The sequence below is a fragment of the Pipistrellus kuhlii genome, unplaced genomic scaffold, assembly GCF_014108245.1.
Source record: "Pipistrellus kuhlii isolate mPipKuh1 unplaced genomic scaffold, mPipKuh1.p scaffold_m20_p_3, whole genome shotgun sequence".
Taxonomy (NCBI): domain Eukaryota; kingdom Metazoa; phylum Chordata; class Mammalia; order Chiroptera; family Vespertilionidae; genus Pipistrellus; species Pipistrellus kuhlii.
The window spans coordinates 4,476,678-4,493,865 of record NW_023425529.1 but is presented as its reverse complement, the minus strand read 5'-3'; positions in this window follow the sequence as shown (position 1 = coordinate 4,493,865).

The window sequence follows — 17,188 nt, the reverse complement described above, 5'->3', positions numbered from 1 at the left end:
TTCCGGCCTCCTGCTCGTCGTTCCCTCAGCACCTCTCCTGCCTGTCTAGTGGTCCCAGACTCATGGGGTCCCCGCTCAGCTGGCTTTCCTGCAGACAGTCCCCTGGGTTCCAGCCACAGTGCCAGCACCTGGCTCCGGCGCCTCTGACAGGAGAGAGAGGGACAGAGATGGAGGCAGAGGGGAGAGAGCATGAGAGACAGAGAAGGGAGAGACAAAAGGCAGAGAAGGAGACCACGGCAGAGTGAGAATCAGAGAGGAGGAGGGAAGGAGGGTCCTTGGGAGCAGGCAGAGCCATAGCCGGACCCAGACAGACACTCAGGATAGGGTGTCCGGCGGAAGGAAAGGCTGGGACAGTCCCCACACTGTTGCTCCCTCCTCTCTCCCCTGCAATGCTCTCTCCTCCCCAGCCCTGCTCTGGCCCAGCCCACCCCCGCCTGCCCTGGCTGCGAGGCTGCAGGAAGGCTGGAAGGTCGGGGGCCCTGAGGTCGGTCTGGCCGGGGCTCAGCTATGTGATGTCCCTCTCTGGGCCTCAGTTTTCTCTTCTGTCAAGTGGGAGAGCAGTACCTCCCTCCCCAGGACTGCGGTGCACACACACGAGGTGGGGGCGTAGAATGGCCTAGAGTGGTGCTTGGAGAGAGATTTCTCTCCCCCCCCCCCCCCCCCGCGCACCCCCTCCTCCCTCTCTCTACTCCGCCCTGCAAGCTGGGACGTTCTCCAGGACCTCACCTCACGCCAGCACCGGGCCTCCTAGAGCTCTCGATGGGTAAATATTTAGAGCTCGAGGGTGTCCTGGGGACTGTCATCTCCCTCTGTTAAACAAACAGATGTCACTGAAGAAAAAGGGGTCCCCCCGAGCATCTCTCCCCACCCCCCAACCCCGCCCCGCATTGGCCTAGAGCAGGCCCTGGGCAGCAGGAGCCAAGGGCACTGTGCAAGGCCCCTCAATCCCACCCACCCCGTCCTCACGGGCCTGAAAGCTAACTGAACTTGACTCCTTCTACCCTCAGCCTCAGTTTCTCTCTCTGAGCTCAGAGAAGTTGAGCAGCTTGGCCAGGGTAGCACAGCTAGTCATGATAGACTCATAACCTGAACTCGGGTCTGTTGCTCACACTCGACCTTGACTTACTCTTTCTTTGAAACCCGGTGGGGGCATGGGACGCAGAAAGGCTGGATGGGGAGCAGCCGCTGCAGGACGGCGAGCCGAGGTTGCGTGCACAATTTATGAGCCGTGTTGGGTGCCCGAGGAGACACTGTCAGTGGCTCTGGGCAGCCTGCCCGCCCCTCTCATGTTCCAGGTTTGGGGGTGGCCTCCCTCTCCAGAGGGCAGCTCATGCCAGGGGTTCAGGTGGGGAAGGAGAGGACAGCGCTGGGGCGATGCCAGCAGATTTGGGCGCAGGGGCTTGGGGTGCCGCTTGAACCAGGACTCTGGTTTATGAAGGTATCCAGCGGCCGCTGCAGGCACTCTGCTGAGGTGGCCCTGGGAGCTCTCACTCTGAGCAGAGTGTGTCACCTGGCTGTTTCTTTGTGACCCAAATCCTACCTTAGATGCTCCGAGAGGCTGGAGCTGGAACCAGCACTCACCTGAAAGGGAGATGGGACTCTCCTTTCGGAGCAGGGAAACTGGAGTCAGGCGGCTGAAGGTGGAACTCGGGTTGTTACGCCCTTGTTCTGTGTCCTGGGGGCAGGCAAGCACTTCCCTTCTCCAAGCCTCAGTTTTCCCATCTGTACAATGGGGTGATGATGCTGTAGCTCAAAGTGACTGTTCTGCACCGTCCGGTCCCGGCTTGGGACACAGCAAAGAGTTACAGTCTAACAACCAGGACGAATGAAAGGAACTTCAATTCTTTAAGTTCCAGGAAATCCAAAGTGGGCGGGAGGGTGGGGTTAGGGAGAAATGGATTCCGAATTCATGGCAAAAAAGTTTACAAACACTTTTCTCAGTTCCCGCCACTAAAGCTAAAGCTCTTCTCTCCCCCATTCTTACCCTTTAACCACCCAAATTTCCAGACAGCCCGGGGCCGCCTCTCAGCGTCTTCCCGCTCTTCCCAGTCACTCTTCTTGGAATTTCACATGTGGGTCCCAGCACGTCCCTCCTTTAGGATTCTTCCCCTGAGCCCATGCCATGGCTCCGCACAAGGGGAGGGCGGGGAGCTGACAACCCTTGGGGAACGGGGTGTGTGTGTGTGTGTGTGTGTGTGTGTGTGTGTGTGTGTGTAAGGGTGGGGAGGAGAAGAAGAGGGTCCCACGCTCACACTAACTTTCCCGGGTCCCTGTTGCTCGGTAACAGGGCACAACGCCGAGAGCTAACATTAGGGCCTGCGTGCCAGGCACCATGCGAACCTCACTCACATGATCCCATGAGGCCAGGCCTGCGACGGTCCCCACCGCACAGCCGAGCAATTGGGCGGGAGGTTCACTTGCCCAACCCTTACTACTGGTAGGTTAGTAGAACTAAGGTCAAGTTCAGGCTGTCTATTAAAGAGCCCACATCCTGCTGTCCTTCTGGTCTCCACCACTTCCTCAGGGGCAGGACCATGGAAGCGCGTTCAGAGGCTGGGGTGTAGCTCTCTGAACTTGACTCACGACAGACTAATCAGTTGGCTGAACGAGGGGCTTTATGAACCACGTGGGTGTGTGTGTGTGTGTGTGTGTGCCCGGTATCTTTGAGAAGCCAGATTTTCTTATGCAAAGTGGGGGGCAGCCATAGGCGAGGTGTGGGCTCTGGCCTGATAGGACAAGTCTGGGGACCTAGGTCTCCATCTGCAAGGGGTTCTCGCAGATGCTGAGCCCAGCCGCGGCCCCCTAACCCGCAGAACTTGGGCGCAGACCGGAGGCTCTCCCCGGCCTTGAGAGCAGCCGGTGGAGTCTCGTGAGGAGTCCTGGCAAGCCCTCCTTCCTGCTATGCGATTTTAGAGGAGTTCTGTGCTCTTTCTGAGCATGGATTTGGTCTTCTGGATGTAATACTACCTTATAAAGTTGTTGCAAAGCTAAGAGCTCGTGTTACAAAAGTCTGGAACAAGTCTACCCCGTGGCAAGCAGGGGAGTGACCGGATTTCTCAGCATGGCCGCTGCTGACCGCAGAGCTGGACAGCTCTTCGTTAGAGGCCGTCCGTGCACTGTAAGGCGTCGGCAGCATCCCTGGCCAGTACCTACTCGGTTCCAGTGTGACAAATGTCTTCAGATACTGACAGATGTCCCTTGGAAACAAAATCAATCCTGATGGAGAGCCATGAGAATAATCATAGCTATTGTTATCTATACATATATATAAAAGTGTAACATGCAAATAGACCAGATGGCAGAACAACTGGTAGCTATGATGTGCACAGCCCACCAGGGGGCAGATGCTCAACACAGGAGCTGCCCCCAGCCTGCAAGCCCCGATCACCCAATCAGGGCCTGCTGGCCAACCTCTTGGTTCCTCCCCCTGCTGGCAGGCTCCTATTGCCCAATGGGGAACCAGGAACTGGAAACCAGGGGTGAATTGTGGTGGACATGGGTGGTGACAGGCCAAGGCAGTGTAAGTGAGCAGGGCCCCGATTGCCCCACCGATCGCCCCATACACAGAGGGTGACCAGGATTGGTGGCTGCCGGCAGCCGGGGAAGATGGGCTCTGATTGTAGGCCAGGCCTAGGGACTCTACCCATGCATGACTTCTATGCACTGGACACTCTAGTGATCAATAAAAAGAGTGATTAAAAAAAATTTTTTTAAAAAGAAAGGTCACAATGAAGGCAGTCCCAGGCCTGGGATGCTAACAACCCAGCCAACATCTCGGTGAGCAGACCTGGCGGCCTTCCTCTGAGAAGCCTGCCAGCATCTGCTTATAAAACCTCTGCTCAGCCCGGCTGGCATGGCTCAGTGGTTGAGTGTCGACCTGTGTTTGATTCCCGGATTGTGGGCTTGATCCCCAGTGTGGGGTGTGTGGGAGGTGGCTGATCAAGAATTTTCTTCCATCATTGATGTTTCTATCTCTCTCTCCCTCTCTCTTCCTCTCTGCTTATAAAACGATGAGAGAAACAGGAATATCGCTAGCTGGGAGTGGTGTATCTAATCTGGAGAAGAGGAAACCTGGAAAGACACAGACATTTGTACCACTCACAGGGGAAGAGAGCCACTTACACCTTCCTCCTCCTCCTGACTGCGGGGGCTGAGTTCTCCTGCTCCTCTGGGTGAGCAAATGAAGGCTTAGGAGGTTTGGTGACTCCCCAGAGACTCCAGGACCCAGGCCGCTTAGGCCTCTGGTGTGGGTTTCTCTGTGTGGGTGTATTAGTTCCCTGTTGCTGCTATAACAAATGACTAAAAAATATAAATGGATCTTACACTGTGTAGATCAGAAGTCTTACATGGCTATTCTTGGGCTAAAGTAGAGATGTAGGCAGGGCTGCGTTTTCTCTGGGGAGAATCTGCCTGCATTCCTCGACTTCTGGCCCCTTCTACCTTCCCAGCCGGGGTGGCGCTGGAGTCCTTCTCACTTCACATCACTGTGACCTTCTCTTCCATCTCCCTCTTCCACTTAAAAAATTTTTTTAATTGATTTTTTTTTTACAGAGAGGAAGGGAGAGAAAGTTAGAAACATCAATGAGAAACATCGATCAGCTGCCTCCTGCACACTCCCCACTGGGGATGTGCCTGCAACCAAGGTACATGCCCCTGAGCAGAATCAAAACTGCTCCCTACACCCCATGTGTCACTGGGAGGGGGAGCAGGTGCCAGCCTGGGTGGGGCTTGGGAGATGCAGGAATGACAGTCCTCGTTCGGGCCCTGCCAGCGCCTGCCAGCGTGCCTCCCTGGCACTGCCAGGCCCAGGGTGGGGAGGGGCTCCCAGGAGCAGGTCTGGCCGCCCAGCGTTAAGTTCTAACACCGCCAGGAAGGCTGGTGCCAGGCTCCTTTGCAGGCACGTCTCCTCATTCATTATCTCAGCGGGGCCACGCTGGCTGCTTTCAACTGCCAGTCCCCCAGGGCGCGGAAAATGAGGCTCAATTACACGCAGCTCCCTGTGTGAGGATCCCGCAGAGCAGATTTCACACCCTCCTCCCGTCCTCTTCCCAGTTCCTCCCTGGTCTGCAGAGGCTCCGGAAGAGGGAGGGAGGCCAGGGAGGTGGCACCCTGCTCAGGGTCCACAGCTAGGAAGGTACCGGCAGGACATCATGCCTGGGTCTGGGTGACCCCAAACTCCCCATTCTCCCTATCACTCCTCCTGGGACCTCAGGTCGGGATGAGAGACAGGAGACCCTGGGCTCAAACAATGGGATTGAGGAAGGGACCAGGAGATTCAGAGGCACTGAGTCCTAACCTGAACCAGGCAGGCACTCGAGGCTCCTCCCCAGGCAGCTCCTACCTGCTCTCTGCTGGCACCTCACGCTGCAGCCTGGGGGGAGCGAACTTGCTGGGTCCCGGCCAGCGGGTGGCATTTCTGCTGGAGGCAATGGCAGTGGGACCTGCTCGGAGTGTCCTCGCGTGTTTCAGTGGTTTCTCCAGACCCGCCCCACATCCTGTGAGGAGATCTGTTACCCCCAGTTCACAGACAGGATGGGGAAGCTGGGGGGTAGGGGTGGAGGGGCTGTGGTTCCCTTCTAAGCGGGCAGGACTGAGGGGGGGGGGTGCCTGGGGCTCGGGTTGCTCCTTCTGTGGCCGCACTCCATGGGGGGGTGGGAGGTGGTGGGGGGGGTCGGTGTTCTGTGCTGGGCCTCTCTCCGGGGCTGGGTGACCCGGCACCACGGGATGGGGGAGAGCGGGGGGAGGGGGAGGGGCTCCCACAGCTGGGACTTACTGCCTCACTGGAGGCGAGAAGCCTGAGGTCAGGGTGACCTCGGGGCTGGCTTCTGCTGAGGCTACGTCTCCTTTGGTGTCTTCGCCACCTCTCCTTGGGCATGTGTCTGTCTGTGTCCTACTCACTTGTTGTTGTTTTTTTAAAAAATATATATTTTATTGATTTTTTACAGAGAGGAAGGGAGAAGGATAGAGAGCTAGAAACATAGATGAGAGAGAAACATCTATCAGCTGCCTCTTGCACACCATCCACCGGGGATGTGCCTGCAACCAAGGTACATGCCCTTGACCGGAATCGAACCTGGGACCCTTCAGTCCACAGGCTGACGCTCTATCCACTGAGCCAAACTGGCTAGGGCCCTACTCACCTCTTACAAGAACACCAGTCAGATTGGATGAGGGCCCCCTCGTGACCTCATTCCACCTTGGTCGCCTCTTTGAGGGCCCCATCTCCAAAAGCAGTCATGATCTGAGGTGCTGGGTTTGGGACATCAGCGTATGGGTTTGGGGGAGCACAGGTCAGCCCATGAGAGCTGAGCATTGGGCTCCTCCCTGACTGAGGCAGTGCCGCCTCCCTTTCCCAGGGATCAGAGAACCTTGGGGTTCTGGTGGGACCCTCAGGAAGGGGAGAGACTGGAGATGCCGCCATAGGACTTCCTGCCAATCTTGGGAGCTGCATTCAATTCCAATCGCTTCTTCTTATAAGCACTAGAGGCCTGGTGCACAAAATTCGTGCACAGGTAAGGTCCCTAGGCCTGGCTGGCGATCAGGGCTGATCTGAGCCTGCCAGCTGCTGGCTGGGGCCTTTCTTCATTTTTCACCGCCCCCTGGTGGTCAGCGCGCATCAAAGCGAGTGATGGAACTACCAGTCTCTCTTACAAACACCCAAGGGGACACCTTGTGTATTAGTCTTTTATATAGCTAGCTAGATTTTAACTCAGAGTAGCTAACATGGGCCATGACACAGAGTTCACCAGGCTCAGGGATATCAGAGAAAGATCCTCCTCTCTCCCACACTGCCCCTCAGGCTCTGCCCACTGCAGCTCCTTGCAGGGTTCCTGCCAACACCACATCACACACTTAGCTCAGAGCTTCTCCACTCCAGTGCACACAGATACTCTGGGGAGTGTGAGGGTCCAGGAGGCCAGCCCATCCACATCAATGAGACCCAGGTCTGTGGAAAGACAGCTCTGCCTGCTCCTGACTGCTACTCCACGGGTACCTGTCCTCCACGTGGGAGAGGGGGAGGGAGGGAGGAAGGGAAAGAGCACCATCCTCCATGTGCGAGAGGAGGAGGGAGGGGGGGTGGCAGCCTCACCTGGCAGCAGAGCATCTCTCACACACTCTAGTGTCCTGTGGGGCCACACCACCTGCCAGGATCCCAGCCAGAGTCAGGGAGCAGGATGCAGGATGCAGGTGGGGAAGGGTGGGGTGGGGGAATGGCAGCATCTTCCTTCTTGGGGCCACTCCCGTGGAAGGCTGATAATAAACCACGGGGAAGCTGTGAGACTGAGCTGTGCTAATGGAGAGGAAGGGGCTCTGGGTATCGGCCAAACAGGCTCTTCCCCACATGCAGGCTCGTGAAAGTGCCGGGAGGGACGCAGGGGGCGCCATTACCCAGAGTGCCTTTCCTCTGACCAAGTTCCCCCTCTGCCACCAGCTTTTGTTTTGCCCTCTCTCCTCTGCCTGCTGAATTGTGTCTCCTCGTCTCCGCTTTCCCAGAGGCTTATCCTGGGTTGCTCTGCACCCCCACCCGGCCCAGCTCCTCCTCCCACTGCTCTTGCCTTTATCCTCTGTCCATTCCTGCTCTTTAGTCTGCTGCGCTGCCCCTGCCTGGGCTCTCCGGAGCCAGGGACACGTTGTAGGGACTGAGGTCCTGGACAGGATGGGAAAGGAGATGTCACAGCTCTCAGCCCTGAGCAGCAGGTACAGAAGAATCAAGTGGTTTTCCTGCATCCAGCCCAGCCTATGCTGGGCATGAGTTATCTCTTCTACCCATCCAAATACCCATCTACCTACCCATCTACCCATCTACCCACCTATCCATCCACCCACCCATCCACCCATCCACCTATCCACCCACCTACCTATCCAAGCACCCATCCATCCACTCATCCACCCATCTACTCACCTACCCACCCACGCACCCATCCACCCACCCATCCACCCATATACCCACCTACCCATCCAAGCACCCATCCACCCATCCACCCATCTACCTATCCAAGCACTCATCCATCCACCCATCCACCCATCCACCCATCTACCCTCCAACCCACCTACCCATCCAAGCACCAGTCCAGCCATCCATCCACCCATCTACCCTCCAACCCACCTATCCATTCAAGCACCCATCCACCCATCCATCCACCCATCTACCCATCCATTCACCACCCATCCATCTATCTACCCACCTACCCACTCACACCCATCCATTTACCTATCCATCCACCCACTCACCCACTCACTCATCTATCCACCTACCTACCATATCCATCCGTCTATCCATCCACTCCTTTATTCATCAATCTGTCATCCACTCACCCATCCACCCATCCATCCATCCACTCACCCCACCCACCCATACGTCCACCTACCCACACCCATCAACTTGGGGAGGCACTATCCTCATCCCTGGACAGACAAGGCTCCCGCACAGCTTGGGGAAGTAACAAGGACAGAGAGCTAGAAACATCGATGACAGAGAAACACTGATCAGCTGTCTCCTGCACACTCCCCACTGGGTATGTGCCCGCAACCAAGGCACATGCCCTTGACCGGAATCAAACCTGGGACCTTTCAGTCCGCAGACTGACACTTTATCCACAGAGCCAAATCAGTCCAGGCCTTGTCTTTTTCTTTTTAACAACCCACACTCACCTCCCCCTTTCTCTTCCCACTCCCCTCCCTCTCTCACACCCTCTTCCGCTGCTGGGGCTTTTCGCCAAGGGGCTGCGTAAACAGGATGGGGAGAGGGGATAAATCACAGCAGCTGGGCCTCTTTTGGGGAGCCCAGGGTGTCTGGAGGCCCCGGGGAGGGGGTGTGGAGGAGGGCTGTGGGGAAGGGGCCTGAGGAGCAGTGGGGGCTAGTGCTGTGTGGGGTCAGCGACAGGCAGTGATGGGCCCCAGAACCCTCAGTGAGGCAGGAGAGAGCCGGGGGTGGGGTGGGGGGTGGGGCGTCTGGTCCACTGGGGAGCGGTCCTCTCTTGTTCTCTGTTCCTCCAGCCTTTCTCCGCCACAGGAGGAGGGGAGGAGGCGTCGGGGCAGCGGGCGGGAAGGAGAGTCCCTCGTGGTTTCAGGCACAGGGAGATGCAATCATCTGCTTTTCCATTTCTGGACGCAGGCAGGTCCTAAAACTGAGCAAATCCCGACCGTGTGCGGGTCCCCGGCGCCCCCACTGCCGGCCGCACGAGGTGCCGACTGCACGGAGAGCTGGCCACTCTCCGGTGCCGGCCCTGGGTGGCCCAGGGAGTCTGCTCGGTGCTGCTGCCCGGAGGAGAGGACCTGCGGGCCACACTGCTGGGTGCGGGGAGAGGAGAGGCCGGCCCGGTCCCACCGCAGGAGGAGGCTGCAGTCCGAGGCAGGGCAGCACGTGGGCTGAGGAGCCAGGGCAGGGGAGGCCTCTCGCTCAGGCCTCTGCTTAAACGTCACCACCTCCTCAAGGCCTTCCTTGATTACTCTGCTCAGAGGGGTCACCCTGCCCTTCAGTGTACAAAGGCTCATTGTAATTCAGAACCAACGCCATCATATGTCTATTTGATTATTTTTGTGTGTCTCCCACTCCACTGACACCTACCACAAAGCGGGGCCATGTGGGTGCTCAGTGAATGTTTGTTACTAGTCAGCACACATTTGCTGAGAGACTGTTTGAAGGAGATAAGGTTCTCCTGGCGTGGGAGGTGGCGTAGGACCTGGGAAGGCAAAGAAAGGATGTGATTAGCTGTAGTGACGGAAAACTCGACTATCAGCAGCGTACCCCGTCAGGACATCCATTGTTGACTCTGCGGGATGTCCCCATGTAAGGTCCTGAGGTTGATTCTGACGCTTAACCCGGTGGTCGGCAAACTCATTGGCCCACAGAGCCAAATATCAACAGTACAACGATTGAAGTTTCTTTTGAGAGCCACATTTTTTAAACTTAAACTTCTTCTAATGCCACTTCTTCAAAACAGACGCGCCAAGGCCGTGGTATTCTGTGGAAGAGCCACACTCAAGGGGCCAAAGAGCTGCATGTGGTTCGTGAGCCGCAGTTTGCTGACCACGGGCTTAACCGCATCACCAGGCAGCCTGGTTCTCTTTGTCTTTCTTAGTTCAGGCTTCTACAACAAAGTACCAAGATGGGGTGGCTTTTAAAAAAAACAGAAATTTGCCGGCTGGTGTGTCTCAGTGGTTGAGCATTGACCTAGGAACCAGGAGGTCACAGTTCGATTCCTGGTCAGAGCACATGACTGGGTTGCAGGCTCAATCCCCAGTGTGGGGCATGCAAGGAGGCAGACGATCAATGATTCTCTCTCATCATTGATGTTTCTCTTTCCCTCTTGCTTCCTCTCTGAAAGCAATTAAAATCTATACATTGAGAAAAAAAAATAAAAATTTTTTGCTTACTAGAGGCCTGATACATGAAGATTCATGCAAGAATAGGCCTTCCTTCCCCTGGATGCCAGCACCACCTTTGCTCCAGCCCGGAGCTTCCTTTCACCTCTTGCCTTGTGGAGCCAATTTGCATATTCCCTTCTTATTGGCTGTGGGCGTCACCATATTTGTTGCAGAGTTATGGTCAATTTGCACATCCCGACTTTATTAGATAGGATGGTCCTGGAGGCTGGAAGTCTGAGCTCTGGGTACCAGCACGTATAGGTTCTGCTGAGACCCTTTCCAGACGTCAGTATTGTATCCTCACCTGGCAGAAAGGGGGGTAAGAAATCTTTAGGTCCCTTTTCTCAGGGCATAGCCATTCACGAGGGCTCCACTCTCATGATCTAATTGCCGCCCAAAGGCCCCACCTCCTAATACTGTCCTATTGAAGGTTAGGATTTCCACATGTGACATTTGGGGGACACAAGCATTCATTCCACTGAACCGTCTTCCACTCACACATCCTTGCATGTGGTACTCACCCTTGGGCTTGGCATCTCATGGTCGCAAGATGGCTGCCACAGCTCCAGGCATCACAGCCCCCACAACAGGCTCCAAAAGAGGAGGGAGCAAGGGAGCCTTTTCTTCCCTCCGAGAGGAAAGCCTGTGCCATGAAGCTTGCTTCCCCTCGCCACACTCCCCGGAGAGTCCTCTCTTCCAGTCCCTCTGAACGGGACCCAAACCCATTCAAGACCAAGGAGTGGAAGGACATACAGACTGTCACGCTCCCCTCAGACTGATGGAGACCCACTTTTCAGTCATCTCCCGGGTAGCGTGCAGCTCAATGCCAGAAGGCTCTGTTCACGGGGAAGAGGGTAGATGACTGCAGAGCCTACTTCATGGTCTCTGGAGAGCCTCCCAGTGTCCCGTGGGGTGGGCGGGGCGACTTTTCAGTGTTTTTTTCCCCCTGGTCCTTAGGGATAGCTAGGCCCAGAAAGGCCAAGAAATGTGCTCAGCACCACACAGAAAACTAGGAGCGAATAGAACTTAGCTCACATCTCCCCCCGTCCCAGAACCTGGGGCAGGGGTCGGCTGGGCATCTGTGTGCACTCTCAGCCACTTCTCATTGCTCGGACTGTTGTCTATTTAGTTGGCATCTTCCCCCATGAGACTGCAAGCTCCCCAAGAGCAGGATCTGCCCTCTACTGTGTCCTGGCACCTAGAACAGCATATGGAATGAATGAATGATTGAATGAGTCACGTGTGTGTGTGTGTGTGTGTGTGTGTGTGTGTGTGTGTGTGTGTAAATAATTGATTTTTATAAAGAGGAAGGGAGAGGGATAGAGAGTTAGAAACATTGATGAGAAATATCAGTCAGCTGCCTCCTGTACTGGGAGGCAGGACTGGGCCTCAATACCTGTCCTTGTTCAGAATCAAACCTGAGACTCTTATGTCCTTAGTCTGATGCTCTATCCACTGAGCATAACAGGTAGGGCAGTGGTTGGCAAACTCATTAGTCAACAGAGCAGCAAACTGCAGTTTGCCAACCACTGCTCTCACTAATGACCTAGACTCTGGATTCCAATAATTACAGGTTGTTGTTGTTCCTTGTGATAAAGCCCCTATCCCAGTAGTCGGCAAACTCATTAGTCAACAGAGTGGCAAACTGTGGCTCGGGAGCCACATGCGGCTCTTTGGCCCTTTGAGTGTGGCGCTTCCACAAGATACCATGGCCTGGGTGAGTCTATTTTGAAGAAGTGGTGTTAGAAGAAGTTTAAGTTTAAAAAACTCAGCTCTCAAAAGAAATCTCAGTCGTTGTGCTGTTGATATTTGGCTCGGTTGACTAATGAGTTTGCTGACTCCGGGGTCTCACATGTCTCTAAGAGAGCTTGCTTCATGGCAGCAGGCACTTGGTGCAGAGCGCCCTGCTCCTTCACTGGCAGGGGCAAGGTTAGCACTAATGACGAATGTCACTTGTGTGAATCTGCCGCATGGAAGAGAGCAAGTGGAAACGGAAGTTGCAGCCAGTCCTGTGCTAGGGAGTAGCTTCTGAGCAGGATGAGACTGCTTCAGCTCTCAGCTCTCAACCAGAGGTCCCTGCAGGGCTGGCCCCAGGGGAGCCGGCTGTTGTGTGAGGTGGTCCGCTGTGTCCAGAGGTGTAAGCATCTCCAGGAGAGATGTAAACAGGGACAAGTTAGGATCGAAGACCACAGGTGCCGCTTCCGAGATGTGTTAGCAGGCTTCCGAACCTGTGATCACACATGCACACAATTCCTACGACCGCCCCATTTTTTTCCTTCTTATTTTTATTTTATTGATTTTTTACAGAGAGGAAGAGAGAGGGATAGAGAGTTAGAAACATCGATGAGAGAAACATTGATCAGCTGCCTCTTGCACACCCCCTCCTGGGGATGTGCCCTCAACCAGGGTACATGCCCTTGACCGGAATCGAACCTGGGACCTTTCAGTCCGCAGACCGACGCTCTATCCACTGAGCCAAACCGGTTTCAGCATGACTGCCCTGTTTTGATCTTAAAGCAGAGGAAACAGAGGCGGTAGGTGACTTGCCCAAAGTCAGAGCTAATACTGTGATGGAGACAGGATTCAAACATAGGCATTGAGTGCCCTAAACACTCCCGCCCCCTTCAACATATTTTTATTGATTTCAGAGAGGAAGGGAGAGGCAGACAGGGATAGAAACATCCATGATGAGAGAGAATCATGGATGGGCCGCCTCCTGCAGAAAGGGGGTGAGACATCTTTGGGTCCCTTTCATAAGGGCATAGCCCATTCACGATGACTCCACCCTCACGATCTAATTACCCCTAAAGCCCCCTCCCCCCCTCCCCCCATACCCCTCACTGGGAATCGAGCTCGCAACCCCAGGCATGTGCCCTGACCGAAATGGAACCATGACTTCCTGGCTCACAGCTCGATGCTCAACCACGGAGCCACACCTGCCGAGCCTCAGCCCTTCTCTTATCCACTCTCTCTGACGCACCCTGGAGCCCCGAGGCTCGGGTGCTAAGATGTGGACTCAGGCGTGGTGAGGGTGCATTTTCTAAGATCCCATAACTGGGCGCCGGCCCTGGGATTCTGAGATGTGCTGCTGTCTGCCACTCTGACTGCTTTGTGGAGAGCCAGCCCAGGCCTCTCGGGATCCATCTGGAAGCTTTGCCTAATTAGAAATTGCTGGCCTGTTTGACTTCACTGCTGCTTAGTGTGTGTGGGGGAAACCCCAGCCCCAGCATCCTCCAGCCCGGGCGCTGCCGTGGCCTCACCATCCATCCTGGAACCACTGCCAGCTGTCTGCCCGGCTTGGCCGCAGTGACGCAGGGAGACGCCAGCGCCTGAGGGATCCACCAGACTTCAGCTGGCGCTGCCCCCGGTGGGGTCCGCCAGGCGGTGACTGATGTCGGGGGGCCGCTCTGCAGGAGGGGGAGGGGGAGGAGGAGGCCAGGAGAAGCAGGGAGGGATGGGAGCATGCAGCAGCTGTCCCTTCCCTGGGTCTATCCCTCCAGGCCGCTGGGAAGGCCCCTCCCGGGGCGATGAACCAGCTGCAGGCTCCTGGTGAGAAGCCTCCTTCGCCTGCCTCCCCAGCAGCAGCAGGAGGAGGACAGGCTGATCAGGAACCTTCTATGGGACTCGGTCTTTTGCTCTTATGGATCGTGTTCATGAACCCTCCAGCTCCCTGGGTCGTGGGGCTCTGGCCCCCTCTCCCAGCCCCTACTCCCCGCCCCCCCGAGCTTGCATTTCAGCGGAGACAGTAACCGCAGGCAGATGACTCGAGGCTCCCACTGAGGGCCATGAATTGTTCTAAGTGCTTCATCCCACAAACCCACTTCCCAGGGACCTCCTGAATGATGGGGAGACAGCCAAGTGAGTGACCCTGTGCCTGGGACCTAGGCTGGGAGTGATGTTCTCAGGCAGGGAGTGATGTGCCCGTGTAGAAACAGGAGGTCAGAGGTCAGAGAAGGCTTCCCAGCAGAGGTGGTGTTTGAACTGCAGCCCAGACTGAGGGGCCCAGCAGCCCAGGAGAGGGAGGAAAAGATGCAGTGGGGTCTGGGGAGGAAAAGATGTGTGGGGTCTGGGGAGGAAAAACCGAGGGCAGGGATGTTCCCCCTCTTCCGGGACCCCGGCCAGGCATGGGTGTGGGCGCTGGGCTTCTGAATCCAGAAAAGAACCGGGATCATCACCCCCATTTAGCAGAAGGGAAAGCTGAGTCTCATTTCCCACAGGCGTTCTGAGGGGCAGCGCGGGGGTTCAGACTCCCTGACTCCAGAGGTAGAACTGAGACCTCGGAGCTGCGTTGCCCGGGAGCCATTGCAGACACCAGCGAGGAGCTGGGCAGGTGCTGACCAGGCGGTGTGAGAGCGTGGGACCAGGCATCAGAAGGTCCCCTCTGGAAGCCTCTTGCCCCTCATCTGCAGCAGCGCCCCCTGTCTCCACCACAGGCTGCTGCGGGCCCAGGAGATGGCAGAGGAACGAGCCTGGGATAAAGCCCTGGCACCTGGAGGGCTGGCTCTGGGCCAGGAGGGCGGGAGGAGCAGGGGAAGGCGGACAGAAGGAGCCGGGAGCAGGGCTCTGAGATGGACGGTGGCTGCTGCTCTCCCTCCTCCTCCTCCCTCCCTCCGCCAGGCCAGTGTAATCAGCTATCTATCACCTGGCCTCGGTGGTGGCAGCCTTCTCAGCAGCAGCACCACTGCCAGCTCCTCCATATTTCATCAGCTGGAGAGAGAGGAGCAGGGGAGCGGGAGTGGGAGTGGGGTGGGGTCGGGGGGAGATGGAGTTAAGGGCTGCCCATTGCCCAGCTGGGGTGGCGCAGTAGTTGAGCATTGACCCATAAACCAAGAACTCATTGGTTTGATTTCTGGTCAGGGCACATGCCTGGGTTGCAGGCTTGATCCCCAGAAGGGGGCATGTAGGAGGCAGCCAGTCAATGATTCTCTCTCATCATTGGTGTTTCTATCTTTCCCTCTCCAAAAACCAATAAAAACATATTAAAAAACCCCCACAACAACCAAAAACAACAACAAAGAGCTGCCCACCAACCAAGGCAGCCCCTTTATCCCAGCCAGTCCCCCCAACATAGTTTCGGCCAACTGGGTCAGGCTACAGGCCAGGGCTCTGTGGTGTGGGTTGGATAGGTGAGGCATAGAAATAATGTAGAAGTAATGACTGTTATGATGGTGATGATGGTAGTGGTGGTGATGATGGTAGTGATGATGATGGTGGTGGTGGTGGTGGTGGTAATGTTGGTGATAATGTGATGATGATGGTGGTGGTGATGGTGGTGATGGTGCTGATGGTGATGGTGGTAGTGGTGGTGGTGATGATAGTGATAATGATGATGGTGATAATGGTGATTATAATGTTGGTGGTGATGGTGGTGGTGATGGTGGTGATGGTGATGATGATGATGATGTTGGTGATAATTTTCCAGGCATTCGGTAAGCACTGTGTGCATTGGACCATTTAATCTTCTCACCTTTTCCCAGAGGAGGCTCCATCATGCCCCTCACCTAAGGCCCAGAGCGATAAGTAGCCTGCCTGAGGCTCGGCTAAGACCTGCTCAGGCTGAGGTTCAACTCTCAGTCACCTGAGCTCTGGCCTCCTTGCTCTAACCCTAACCATTGTGTTCCCGGTGTGGGTTCAGAATCAGCAGACTTGGGTTTGAATCCTGGGTCCACCAGTTACCAGCTGAGCAATCTCAGGCTATGCCTTCACTTCTGACCCTCAGTTTCCTCATCTGTAAAATGGCTGCCTTGTGGGGCTACTGTGGCTCAGAGCCAGCCCCCCAAAGCTCTCCAAGTCTTGGCTCAAAAGTCACCTTCTCAGCAAGGCCTAGCCTGACCACCCTATTTAAAATCGCTGCTGCCCATCCCCTCTCCCCGCTCTCCTCTGTCCTTCTCCCACATCACACATCACCTTCTCTACCATTCCACCTTTTGTCTGTCTCTGTGGCCAGTACGCCAGCGCCGGGAGGCAGGGACCCCTGCTCATCTGTCTCCCAGGTGGCTGGCCCAGCAGCCCTGTGTTCGGTGGGTGGGCATGCCCTCCCCTCCCGCAGTGGCCTCGGAAGCAGCAGGACCAGCGATGAGATCCAGCTGGCGGTGTGGGCTGAGCTGAGAGGCGGGGAGGAGGTATTTACAGAAGGGGCAGAAAGCACACCGGATTCGGGGTCAGGAGGACCGCGGGAAGTGGAGAGAGGCCCAGGGAGGGGTGGCTGCCCCAGGTGGTGGGCAGGGTGCCATTTCAGGGTGGTCTCCGAATCCCCTCCGCTCCCCTCCCCTCAGCTGCCAGGGTTCCTCAGCCTCATCCAGAGCTTGTCCCTCCCCATCCTGCACACCCCCAGACCCCTCCTCTCCCAGAGGCCTGGGGCCATCCAGACAGGGCCCTCACGGTCCCCCACCCTCACCGGCCAGGCTTCTCTGGATTCCTGTCAGCCACCCCCACGCTCCCAGGGACGCGTTGATTCAGGGAAGTGGTAAGTCACAGCGTCATGGGCTCTTGGAGATTCCAGTCCTCTGAGCAGGGAGCGAGCTCAGAAAGGAAAAGCGGCCACTCCAGTCAGACAGCGAGGTCAGGTCTTGGCCGGTGGTCTGGCCCAGACTCAGGGGGCAGGAAGTCTGGGTGCTCCACCCACACTGCTCCCCAGCATCACCCCAGCTCTGGGCCTCTGGCAATGCAGCCTGGCTTTGAAACGAGAGAGCCAGGCGCCCAGCCACTCCCCTTCCCGGTGGTTAAGGAGGAAGCCCAGGTGGACGCTCCTTGCTAACCACCGCCCGGAGCTCACTCTGCCCCGGGGCCTTTGCACAGGTGGTTCCTCTGCCGGAGACAC